This window comes from Phoxinus phoxinus (genome assembly GCF_949152265.1).
Source record: "Phoxinus phoxinus genome assembly, chromosome: 14".
Taxonomy (NCBI): domain Eukaryota; kingdom Metazoa; phylum Chordata; class Actinopteri; order Cypriniformes; family Leuciscidae; genus Phoxinus; species Phoxinus phoxinus.
In genome coordinates, this window is record NC_136889.1 from 24,341,736 (window position 1) to 24,355,467 (window position 13,732).

Below are 13,732 nucleotides of genomic sequence, written 5' to 3' on the forward strand. Positions count from 1 at the left end.
TTCCAGGATGGACAGTCGATATACTCTGCCTTTAGGCTGAGACACATATGCAGGGGGTTAGGACATGTACAGTAGTACGGGACAAAGAGTTTATTTGAGGTGGATGTTGAATATTACTCACCGCTGGGCGTGGTGGACAAACTGGACAGGCGGTTATGACATGTTTTTCTCTCCCACAGTACAAACATAGGTAATGGAGAATTCTTCGCTGACGCTCCGCATGTGTTAGGTGATAGGAGTCTACCTGCATGGGTTCAGGTGCTGGAAGGGCGACTGATGGTGCAGAGGGTGGAGGAAATGCAGCGGGATTCGGGAGAGAACAGGCGGTGAGACGTTGAGAAACTCGGATGGCCTTTTGGATGAAGTTCTTTACACCCATCGCGTCATCATATACAATTATCAGTTGACGGATATCAGCGTTGAGTCCCTGACGAAAGGCGGTGAGCAGTGCAGTTTCATTCCAGCCACAGCTTGAATGCGGAACTGGAGAGCGTAAGCGCTGACGGAATTATTGGCTTTGTTGAATAACTGGTCGTGAACTGATAAATCCGAGGTGGTTTGTCCAAACACTTCTTTGTGGCTGAAAAAAGCTGACAGTGAAGTGATGATACTGCTGAGTGCAGGAGTGATTGACGTGCGGCTTGAACAACATCAGGTTGGTTATAGGGAAAGACGAACTGCGTGAACCAAATCTGCAAACGGATCGGTGGGACGATTCGTGATGGAAGAGATACGGCAGACAGATGACAGAAGACGGATGACGGACGACGGAGTTCAGAGGAGGAATCCTTGAGGTAAGTAGGCAACGGTAAGTATCAGAGAGGAGTCTGTAAAGCGTACGTAAGGACGAAATCAGACAAGGAAGTGAAGGAGATGTGCCTCTTTATAGTGTGTGTAGATGATGATGTGCAGGTGCGGTGAATTAGAATTCCGGGGAGAGTGAACTAGTGGGCAGAGTGTGCTGATCTGGTGACTCCGTGACAGCTTTGCTGACAAATAGCTTTTTTTTTTTTTTTTTTTTTTCTGACCATAGAACCTGGTTCCTTTTGAAGTTACAGTTGTGTCTAACAACTGAATATGCTAGAGTTTGTTTTTGGATGAGAAAGGAGGATTTTTCCTCCCAAACAATTTGTGGTGATGTAGGGGTTGTTTGATTATTTTTTCAGGCTTTCTGACCCCAAGACTCAACTAATCTCTGCAATCTCCAGCTGTGATCCTTGGAGAGTCTTTGGCCACTCAAACTGTCCTCCTTGCTGTGCATTAAGATATAGACACATGTCTTCTTCCAGGCAGATTTGTAACTTATTTTCTTACAGCCACTTTATATTTTGTGAAGCAACAATCTTTTGCTGCACATAATAATTATATTCTTTGGTTTTACTCATTGTGATGGATGATTAAGGGAATTTGGAATTGTGTTTCCTAGAATTTATACTTTTGTGAAACAAGAAGTCATCGCTCGACAATTTCATGTTCCTAGGTAGGTGTGCTAAAAGATTTACATATCAATGGGAATATACTTCAGAGATATTTGGCTAACTTTTTTTGGGGGGAAAACATTTATTTCATGATGTGATCATGTTTTTTTCGTAATAAAAGATCAAAAGTATGAACAATACATTCTTACAGATTTATTTTTACAGCCATCTTTGATTATATTTACCAGGGGTGCCAATAATTCTGACCACAACTGTAGATATATATATATATATATATATATATATATATATATATATATATATGAAAATACACATTTTATGACAATACATTTTTTAATAATCGTATCATAATTGAGTTATGACTTTTGCATGCAATAGCAAAATGGCATTTTGACTATTCATAATTTCACACAGATATCTACAAATAATTTTTACAAGTAAAATTGCAATAATAAGTGATACAATTAGTTATTATTAGAGATCATTACTGCATTTTTTACAAGTAAGAATTCCATTTTTACTATTCAATACTGATATGTATTGTAATATGAAGACTTAAAAATTTAAAGATTTCAAATACTCAAACATTGAATGCATGAGTTAAAGGGCATGAGAAATGACACTGGAAATCTTTTAGCCGCTCTTCTCCACAGACACACTGCGCTCTGTTTTGCTTTTCATCTCAGTGGGTGGTCATGTCTGCAGTCTCACGCGATCTCTGTGTTCAGCACAAGCCTCCCCCACAGACAGCACGGCGTTTGGGTCACCTTATGTTTAAATATCTCAGATAACACCTGCGAAACAAGAGATCAAGCAAGTGCATGAGGGCACGGCTCCTTTATTCATGCAGTATGAATTATTTTCTCTTCTAGATCAGAACATCATGCAACGCTCATAAAAATATATTGAATGAGAAAAGCAAATGTTGTTCAGATGTTCCTAATTTAGCAGGGAGTGTTTGAACTGTCCATTTTTTTACAGTTTTAAAAATAAAAAAAAAGACACTGACAGCAACAACCTGTCAACAGTAGCGTGGTACACTGGGTTAATGTGTCATTTATGCAACACAAGATCAGCTGATATTGCATAGTTTTCAGCACCTTACACAAACACACTATGTGGTTTGGAAGAAATCTTTACACACCTGTTGTGACCATGATGTTGCCTCAGCTCACACCACTGTATGTTTGTTAACAGCAAGTCTAAGCTTGTATTGCCATTTAAATAATTAAATTGCATTGCTGAAATCTTGCATTACTGATATCAGTAAAAGCCATATGATAGCATTAAGAATGAAATCAAACAGTCATCACACAAGAGCAAAACTAGTTTATTTTATTACTCACCTCCACTCAATTCACTGAAAGTGGCATTTATAGATTTGTTTTCATTTTATAAATTAAAGTAGCATAATATGCCAATTCCAAATATGCCATTGTCAGTAATATGATCATGTTGTTATGACATGAACATGTTTCATTTTGACACAAACACAGTATTTTTATCAATTCCTTTTACTGGTTTAATTTATATATACATATTTTTTTTTTCTCTCAACAAATGTTGCACCTAAATAAATAAATTGTAGCTATTTTTGAGAAATGGTAAAAATTATGTACACTCACATGATTTGAAAACTTAAGTCAAATAATAGAATAATTATTTGAAAGGATACTTGCTGCTTCTGAATAATGATCATTGAGGATACTTGCTGCTTATGAATAATGATCATTTGAAATTATAACCAATGCATAATCGCACACTTTCAGCTGCAGAATTAACTAACAAGGAATAAATACATGTGCAACAGTTTTTTTTTTCAGCAAAGTTGATCCGTTGATAATTTAAAAGTCGTGTATCGAATATTATACAGGATTTGTAGGGTTAGGAACGTCAAAAAGACTTAAGCCACCATAGCAAGATCCCAGCAAGGTGCCAAGCATTTAGCCACTCGATACAAGTCCATTGAACTGTGGCAGCACTGGTTACTGTTATGTGGATGAAGGTAGATGAACCCAAAAGCAGACTGAATGCTCAAACACAATTTATTGTAGACAAAACAGAGAAAACAAAACCCACGAGGGGGCAAAACAAGACAAAAGGTAATTAGCCTTGACTAAGACTCGACGATGACAATGACTAGACAGTAACTAACAGCAAAACAATTCTCACAATACATTTAACAGGATTCCAGACATAGTACTCACAGAGGTATATCATAAAGATAGACAAGCAAACGATAGACAGAGTTTGACAATGAACCGACAAAGGACAGAGAAACACAAGGGGGTTATAAAGGGAGGCTAATAATGAATACAACAGGTGAAACTGATAAGGTAATAATAAAAAAACGAGGATAACAAGGGGGCGGGGTTACGTAACGAGACAACACAAGCACATGGCCCAAACAACAGGCCATGCGCTTGTACACAAAACATGGGTCTGCCATGATCCTGCCACAAGACCATGAAAAACAAGGACATGATGGCAGAATCATGACAGTTACCTTCAAAATTGGGCAGGCAGAAGTGATCGAGGCCCTCACTCAGAGATTGAGAATGTAGACAGGAAGTTCCTGCATGATTAATGATTGAAGTCATTCCAGCTGAACACTGGCTGTTTTCTCCCTCCTCATAGGCTGTTGATTACCTATCTCAAAGTTTCCATTAGAGTCATGGAGTAAGAGGGATACTAACACATATAAACCAGATGGGTTTATGGACATTAACTACATTCCACACCCAACAACAATACATACAATTACAAAAATCAACACTGATCCTGATAAAAAGACCAGCAAGAATTTCCATGCACACCACATCCTTCATAGAGAAAGCAACATGGTATAGTTTATTCAGTATTGAAAATGATCTATAAAACACTAATACATAAGTTCTATATTGTAGTTGTGGTCCTAAGGCTTTAGTCAAAGCTGTCTAAATGGCATACTAAAAGACTGTATAATTGTACTTCTCATATTATTGTTGCGAATCAGGGGTCAAGTATATCAAGTGCCTATGCAAATGATCCTTCAGAAATCATTCTGAAATGCTAATTTGGTGCTCAAGAAAGATTTTATTATAATATTATTATTGTTGTTAATGTAATCTACATAATATTTATATTGTGTGGAGACATATTTTTTGAATAGGATTCTTTGATCAGTTGAAAAAGCAGGTTTTATTTGAAATCGTTTCTTTGTAACAATGTAACTGTTACTTTTGATCAATTTAATGCATCCTTGCTGAATAAAAGTAGTCATTTCAGTCACACTTTAATTTAGGGTCCAATACTCACGATTAAACTATAAACTTAATAAACTATAAACTACAACTTTTGCCTCAATAAACTCCTAATTACTGCTTATTAATAGTTAGTAAGGTAGTTGTTAAGTTTAGGTATTGGGATTATGGATGTAGAATATGGTCATGCAGAATAAGGCATTACTATGTGCTTTATAAGTACTAATAAACAGCCAATTTCCTAATATACATACTAATAAGCACCTAGTTGAATTGCACCCTAAATCAGTGTTACCGTATTATTATTATTATTATTTTTTTTTAAGAACAGTCATATATAAGAACATTCAACATTTAACAATTCATTTTTCATTTAGAAAAAGTATAAACTGTATGGACACACAACATGTTTTTTTTTTTTTCAATGTCAATATGGTCATCGAGGCAATGTTGTTATAGTTCTCATGGTCTCTCTGGTTCATATTGAGCGTTAGATGGTCATTAATGAGGTATCTAATGACAGATGTCTTCCTGACACTGAGTCCTTTCTGAGTGATAGAAACATGATCCTGATAAGGGGAACTCCTGCTGAACAATGAGCTCTTGTATCACACCACCAGCGCATTTCTGAAGAAACCACATAGTAATGAGTGTGCTCAAATTAAAATGAAAAATATTTAGTTTTGTCAAACGGTTTTACTGTATGTGTCAAATAATGACGTCGGAGTGACATGTTACACTTGTGGAAAATTTTATGTGAATGTTATTTCCCTTAAAACAGTGATGTCAATACAAATCACATTCCCCTGAGGCATGAACTACAGATGATTATCTTTACTCTGTTACAATGAACACATTTCCACCCAATCAACCAATATATATATATATATATATATATATCAAGAAATTTTTTATATTTTTTAAAGAAGTCTTTTATGGTCACCACGCAGCATTTATTTGATCAAAAGTAAAGTAAAAACAGTTGTGAAATATTACTACAATTTAAAATAACTTTTCTATTTGAATATATTTTTAAATGTTATTTATTCCTGTGATGGCAAAGCTGAATTTTCTGCATCATTACTCCAGTCGTCAGTGTCACATGATCCTTCAGAAATCATCTAATATGATGATTTGATGCTCAAGAAACATGTATTACTATTATAAACAGTTGTGTTGCTTAATATTTTTGTGCAAACCATGTGTGTGTGTGTGTGTGTGTGTGTGTGTGTGTGTGTGTGTGTGTGTGTGTGTGTGTGTGTGTGTGTGTGTGTGTGTGTGTGTGTGTGTGTGTGTGTGTGTGTGTGTGTGTGTGTGTGTGTGTGTATGTGTGTGTGTGTGTGTGTGTGTGTGTGTGTGTGTGTGGGTGGGTGTCAAATACTGATGTCGGAGTGACATGTTACACTTGTGGAAAATTTTATGTGAATGTTATTTCCCTTAAAGCAGTGATGTCAATACAAATCATATTCCCCTGAGGCATAAACTACAGATGATTGACTAACATCATTTTAAGTTACAAAATATAACTCTGTGTACAATGAAACAAAAATGGCATTCCAACATCTTTCATGATCTTGTGTATAAATGAATATCAAAAAGACACTGGATCCTAAGCATATTGTTAATTTACCTCTTTTTTTTTCATGAACAGCTTTTATTTTTTTGCTTTTGGGTGAATATCTTCCAAATACCAGGAAGTTGTAAATCGCTTGATAATAGACACAGACAAAATGGCACCACAGTGATCTCTAGCAACCATTAGTATAGGTGGCATTTTCTTACATCCAAAGCAAATTCACACCAACTGCCAGAAACATGTCCATGCAATCTTCACCCCAAGATGAATGAGAATATCTGCCCAAAACAAACAACATATCTGCTGTGTTGGGTGAAAAATAGGACATGTTACTTAATACTTATGAAACTTAAGAGAGGATGAATGATAGACACCAGATAAGTGAATGATGCAATTCTGCAAATGTTTCCCATGAATTAAATGAAAGTTCAACAAAGTCCATTATCTGATGATCTGATGGCCTTTGGGACTATATATAAGAGCTTGCTCTTTAAAAGCCATCTATTTTTGTCCTTAGTTGCAAGGAAAATGACGTTTGAACAGCATAATATTAGATAGGGAGGCGGGGTACTATACATTTTGCCCGCTGATTGCGTTATTTATTTGCATGCTCGGTCCGTGTTGTTTTAGTAGCCAATTTAGTGAAAGCATTAGGCAAATTGGGTGAACAGCACAAAATCATAATCATTTGGTCGACATTTTACATTTCTGCTGCCACAATCAAAAGAGAATGTACACAAACATATATTATAAACAAACACATAGGCCTATATATTTGAGTCACTAAACATATTGCCTTGAAAGTTTTAATTGTGTAGAAAAGGGCAGCTTTTACTGCTTTTGAGTTACATGAAAGAATCAAAACCATAATGGGTTTATAAAAAATCATGGATGGTGAATAAATGAAAATGAAAATTTTTTTTAGATTTGGGTGAACAGTTCCATTAATGACATATACTAATGGATGCTGAAAACCTTCCAGTTGACATCAAATAGCAACACATAAACACAACAATCCGTCACCAGGCTCAACTACAAGTGTTGAATTTATCAGCCTGCTGTAAATTAAAAGAGAGATTTACCACTGTCATTACAGCAACTGGCTGGCAAGAAAAGAAAACGTTGTAATACTAGAGAGCCAGGGCAGTATTATACAGTCAGAGGATAATAGGAAACATGTTTACAAAATAAGCCTGCAAACGTGATGCAAAGTAAATGGTAAACTGAGAAAGATGGTTAATGCTCTTGTTTGCGGATGATCTTACAAGGGCTATGTAATTATATTTATGTATTAATCGCCTTTAGTTGACAATGTTTTAACAACTAGTACGAAACACAGAAACTTTCTGGGTGGTCCATGAAAGCCTGTAGAATGAATGGTCCTCAAATTGCAACTTCAGACAAAACAGACGATTCACCATAGTTCACAAACTATTCATTTTTTAAAAAATGTGAATGTTAATGTATAACATTGAAATTTCATTACCTTTGGGAAATAAGCTATTAAATAAGTTACGATTTGAGGAGTGTGCACTAATATTTTCAGCTCCATTCGTTCCCGTGGTGTGTCAAGGACACGCCCACAATAGGGGAAATATCATAAATATTCAGGTCTAAACCCACTGGAACAATTTTTCACAGGAACTGCATATTACACAATACAGGGAAAATCAAAATTCTGTGATGTTTACGCACGCTCCTGAGAGCCTCTCACCCTTTCAATGACACATTGAATAAATGCTTATACAATGTTCAGGATAATGCCGAAAGAGCTACTTATGTACTGTGTAATGCAAAGAAAAGAAAAGGCACTCATTTAAACTATAGTCTCAAGTAGCCAGATCAAGTATATAGTATATATGGTCTCAACTATACTTTATAATCAAACTATCATAATAGTGTCATTTTAATTAAGTGGCATTGTCGTTTCCCGGTCCTCGACGGACAACCCACCTGACCTCCTTATCTACCTGTGTGTCTTGCCACTTTTGATCAAACAGGTTTGATCAGTCATTACTACAATTAGCCTAAATAATTTGGGTAAATGTGTAAGCTAGATTTATGCCTATTTTTTCACATCTTCATGGACACGACAATGATTATTGTCATGATATCATGTGGTAATATTTTTCCTTGTATTTATTTATGGTTTGCAAAAAATGGGAACTGCTGTGTCTGTGTAGATAAGAGAAGCAAAGTGTATGTGTGTTGTGCTTGCTTACTTACTTACGCCTTCAGCCCAACTTTGGGCATAGGCCACGAACAAGGGTTCTCCAGTCGACCCGGTCCTGAGCCAACTTCTCTAACTGTCCCCATGTGTGGCCAGACCTCTTCACATCTGCATCCAGATCGCGACACCAGCTGTTCCTTGGCCTGCCTCTCTTCCTTTTCCCTTGTGGGTTCCAAAAGAGGGCCTGTCTTGCTATGCTTGATGCAGGCTTGCGAAGGGTATGACCAACCTATCTCCAGCGTCTTTGGAGGATCTCTTCCTCAATAGGCTGCTGTCCTGTTCGCTGCCACAGCTCCAGGTTACTGATGGTTTTCGGCCAGTGTACCCTTAGGATTCGTCTGACACAGGTGTTAATAAAGGACTGGATTTTCTTCATGGTAGTGACTGTTGTTCTCCAGGTCTCTGCACCGTACAGTAGAACAGGCTTTATAATGGAGTTAAAGATCCTGATCTTGGTGTTCCTAGACAGCTCAGAGGATCCCCAGACTTTCTTCAGCTGGTGGAAAGCTGCCCTTGCCTTTCCAATCCGCACCTTCACATCTGCCTCTGTCCCTCCCAACTTGTCGAATACGCTGCCAAGATAGGTGAAGCTTTCCACTTCCTCTAGTGCTTTTCCTTCTAGCCTGATGGGAGTCGTGTTGTTGTTATTGACTTTGAGGATCTTGCTCTTCCCTTTGTGTATAATGAGTCCAAGGCTTGCTGAATGAGTTGCGATGATATTGGTATTTTCTTGCATTTGTTGCTGGGTGTGGGAAAGAAGTGCCAGGCCGTCAGCAAAGTCGAGGTCATCCAATTGTGTCCAAGGTGTCCATTGGATGCCATTTCTCTTCTGGGCAGTTGATGTCTTCATTACCCAATCTATTGCCAACAAGAAAAGGAAGGGTGACAATAGGCATCCTTGTCTCACCCCTGTTCGCACTTGGAAGTCATCGGTAAGCTGCTGGTCTTTGGGAGCTTAATGAGATAGCCCTCCTTCCACTCTTTTGGAATGTTTTCCTCCTCCCAGATGTTTTGGAATAGAGGATAGAGCATTTCCACAGTGGTTACTTCGTCCACTTTTAAAACTTCTGCAGGAATGGTGTCTGGCCTGGCTGACTTCCCGTTTCTCAATTGCTTGATGGCCTTATACATTTCTTCCTTTGATGGAACGCCACAAACGATAGAAAGGTCACAGCTGGCTGGCTGGATATTTACTGGGTTTAATAGAGAAGGTCTGTTCAAGAGATCCTCGAAATGCTCTGCCCATCTATGCTTTTGCTGTTCTATCCCTGGAATAGCTTTTCCTTCTCTGTCTCTAACTGGCCTCTCTGGTTGGCTGAATTTACCTGAGAGCTTTTTGATGTTTGTATACAGCTCTCTCATGTTACCATTTTGTGCCGCATCTTCTGCCTCTGCTGCCAGTGCCTCCATGTACTTTCTCTTGTCTGCCCTTATACTCCGCTTAACTATTCTGTTTGCTTCTATATACTGCTCTTGGGCCTTGGCTTTTCTAGCACGTGTCCGGCTGCTGTTTATTTCTGCCTTCTTCCTTTTCCTCTCCTGGATCTTTTCTAAGGTCCCCACTGAGATCCATTCTTTTTGCCCCTGCTTTTTTTTACCTAGCACTTCCTTACATGTTGATGTTATTACCTCTTTAATGCTCTGCCATTTTTCATCCATGGAGATGATGATCGGATGTAACATCCACTCCCCTTCTGACCCGTACATCTTCAAGAGATCTTCTGAACTTTTTCCCGATGCATACATGGTCGATCTGGTTTTCCGTCATCAGGTCTGGTGATACCCAGGTAGCCTTATGTATTCGTTGGTTTGTGTTGGAAAAAGCTCCCGCCTATGACTAGGTTGGTAGTGGCAGTGGCACATAGGTTGGCAAATCTCTCCCCATTCTCATTCATCTCCCCCAAGCCTTGTTTTCCCATTATTTCCTCATACCCCTTGTTGTTACTGCCGGCATTGAAGTCACCCATGGTGATGATGATGTTTCGTCTTGGGCATGCCTGGATGATGGTCAGCAGCCTGTTTGTCAACATCAGGGCCACTCCCTGGCTGTGGGGTGCGTTTGCTGCCTCGTGGCCTGAGAACAGCAGCAGCTCCCCTGTTGCTAGCTTCTTCTGACCAGCACCTATCCACCTAGACTCACTGATTCCCAGAAGATCTAGATTGTAGCGTCTCATCTCGGCTGCCACTTGAGCTGTTTTGCCGGTTTCAAACATGGTTCTGACGTTCCATGTTCCGATGTTAGTGGTGGTCCTGGTTGTTGGCCTAGTAGCTTCCAAAAGGCTTTCCCTACTAGGCGTCATACTTTCTCCAGCTATGGGTCCATCCTCTCCCAGGGCCTTAGTTACTTTTGAATTTCTTGTTCACGAATCTGTAACATTATTCTTTTTCCTGGTGTGAGGTTGTTGGCCCCACGCCCAACCCCCAACCTGGAGGACCAGGTGTTGCTTTTCGTCTGTCCTCTACCCATGAGTCCTGCCCGGCATGGTTGAACCTGCCAGGGGCCTTGCCCCCGCTGGTATAGCCCTCAGGGTCACGGAGGCACGCAAGCCTCTCCACCACGGCAAGGTAGCAATACATTGGGGAGGATGTGTGTTGTGCACACGCTACATTATGGCCAAGCATGCACCCTTAAAATAGCATGAATAACGCGCCACTGACTTTAGACTAGGTTTTTCCTGATCTGTGGCGTTTTATGAAACTGCAAAATAGCACCAGGGAACGTTTGCGCCGGAACACAATCCTCTTTTTGCTGAACCGCAAATGCAACTTTTAATGACTTCTGCCATCTCAAAATTATTCAGTCCCCAGTATAGAATTCCTCACAACAGCACAAATCTGCAGATCAGGTGTTGTCTAAAGCACACCTGATGCAACTAATCAAGGGCTTCATTAATTGCACCAGGTGTGCTTGAGCTAGAACACATGAAATATATGAACTGGCTAGGTTTTTAACAGGGCATACAAATTATATTTCTGAGAAGGCAGGTTCAGAAAACCCTTGAGTGACTGCAAAAGACCTGCAGCAAGACTTGGTGGCAACAGGCACTGAGGTTTCAGCTTGCACAGTAAGGCGCGTACTAAACGCATGCCAGTAGGGGAGAGCCGGGACGATTGAAACGCGGGACGGATGAAACATTGCGATTTTCTTGAAAACCACTCACGTCATGTACGTCATATTTCTTCAGCACGTATAACACGCAATGCCTACCAGACCCGCGAAAACATTTCTTCTTTACGTCATGCCGTTTTGGATTTAAAGCCGGAAAGCTGTTTTTGAGTGCAGTAAGTGAATTATTTCGTGCGGTACTTTTTTTTGACTGACAAGTTGTATTTATTGTTTCATGTGCCATTGTAATGATAATACGGCAGGTGTATTAGTACTGTAACACACCCTTAAGTGTGCAATATCAAAGTTTTTTAGTTTAAGGGAAAAACGGGTTTAACTGGCGGGATGCGCTGTCGGGACGGATGAAACAGCGCCTCCTGCCAGTTAAACCTGGTCATAGGAAAACCGCTGTTCAGGCTATTCAACTAGTAAACACTCGATATGACTCAAGGAAGAAGTATAAGATAATTAATTGTAAACGGATTTGTCTGTCTTCGTCAAAATAGCCTATTAGAAAGATTACACAAAATGCGCATAGGCTTATCGCCTATGTTTAATGGGTGATAGAACAAAAATGGTTAAAATTAACCTTTAAATTAAAATAAATTACAAAATATGTTTGTAACAATATGTACATAAGTTACTTGTCAGGTATTGTTAATAAAAACAAGCATTAGATGAATAGTTGCCGTTTAAACTGTTATGTTTCATCCGTCCCACCCCTGTGTTGCAACCGTCCCGCTCAGGCGGGACGATTGAAACAAAGCACAACTACCGATCAAAGTCAATTTGTACTTAAATCATTCTATATTTGTACCGAATAACACATGATACTAAGAGAACACATATGTGCGTTGTTGATCACACACACACAAAAAATCTATCTGTAACCTTATCGTAGAAAATGACGTTTATCTGAAAAGTGTTTCAACCGTCCCGGCTCTCCCCTACTCTAAGATGTACACCGCTACTGACCTAAAAGCAAGTAAAGTCGGCTCAAATGTGCTCAAAATCATATAAATAAGCCACAGAAGTTTGGGGATTGAGTTTTGGGACCTGCAGAGGTCATTAAAAGTTGCATTTTCAGTTGAATTTGGGTAAAAACCACTTGAAACATTCGTTGTGTTGAGCTATTTCAATTGCTTTTGTTTGATTTATTCATTGCAAACAGCTGAAAGTCTGTCAATTTTGCCAATAAACCTGATTTGCAATAATTTTTTAATAATATAGATTATCTGTATTTATGCAAATCCCATTGGTGACACTATTGGCATAGAAATTACACACTTCATCTATAAATATCATACAAACGATGCTCTCCAATAATAATGAGTAAGGGAGCTGTAGAATAAAACTCGGATGTACCTTTTGCATCTGTTATCTCTTCTGAATGTCAAGAGCAGTCAATTAAGCATTTTAAAAAACACCACATACACATATAAACAACATTAAAAGCTTGATTTTCACCAGGGGGACTTTAAACACACATAAGAAAATCTAATTATTTTGGAATTAAGCACATTATAACTTCAAGGTAACATTAATAACAGATAATTTTGACAATACCAAGTTTATTGCGCAAGTGATATTTTTTTCCCATGTCTGTGTAACTGAGTGTAAACATTGCGAAATGTGATATTGATGTATTGTTGTATAGGAGGCAGAGGTCATAAAAGTACAAAAAAAAAAAGAATAGTGTACTTCCTCAAATCATCGATACTTTTCAGTTGTAACCATAAGAAAAGTCAAAAGGAGTCAAAAATGCTAAATATGAAAAATTAATAGTGCCATATTTATATATGTTATATTTATATTATATAAATATAATTATATTATAATTATGTTTTTGAAAAGCAACTAATATATATATATGTGTGTAAAATTAATAAATGAAATAAATTATACTGAACATACGGAAATATTTCAATCATAATTAGTCAAGCCATTTAAGTAACAGATGTCATGTCAATATAACATGCCACAATAAATGAGGATCAGAAAGACAAAACTTTAAAATAATTTCGAAATTCTAAAATTTTAAACTAAAAATAAAGAGACTGTTTCCTTTCCTCTCGCTCCCTGTCTGGACCTTCCGTGAGAATATGGTTGTTAGAGAGTTGCTAGGGTGGACCAAACACA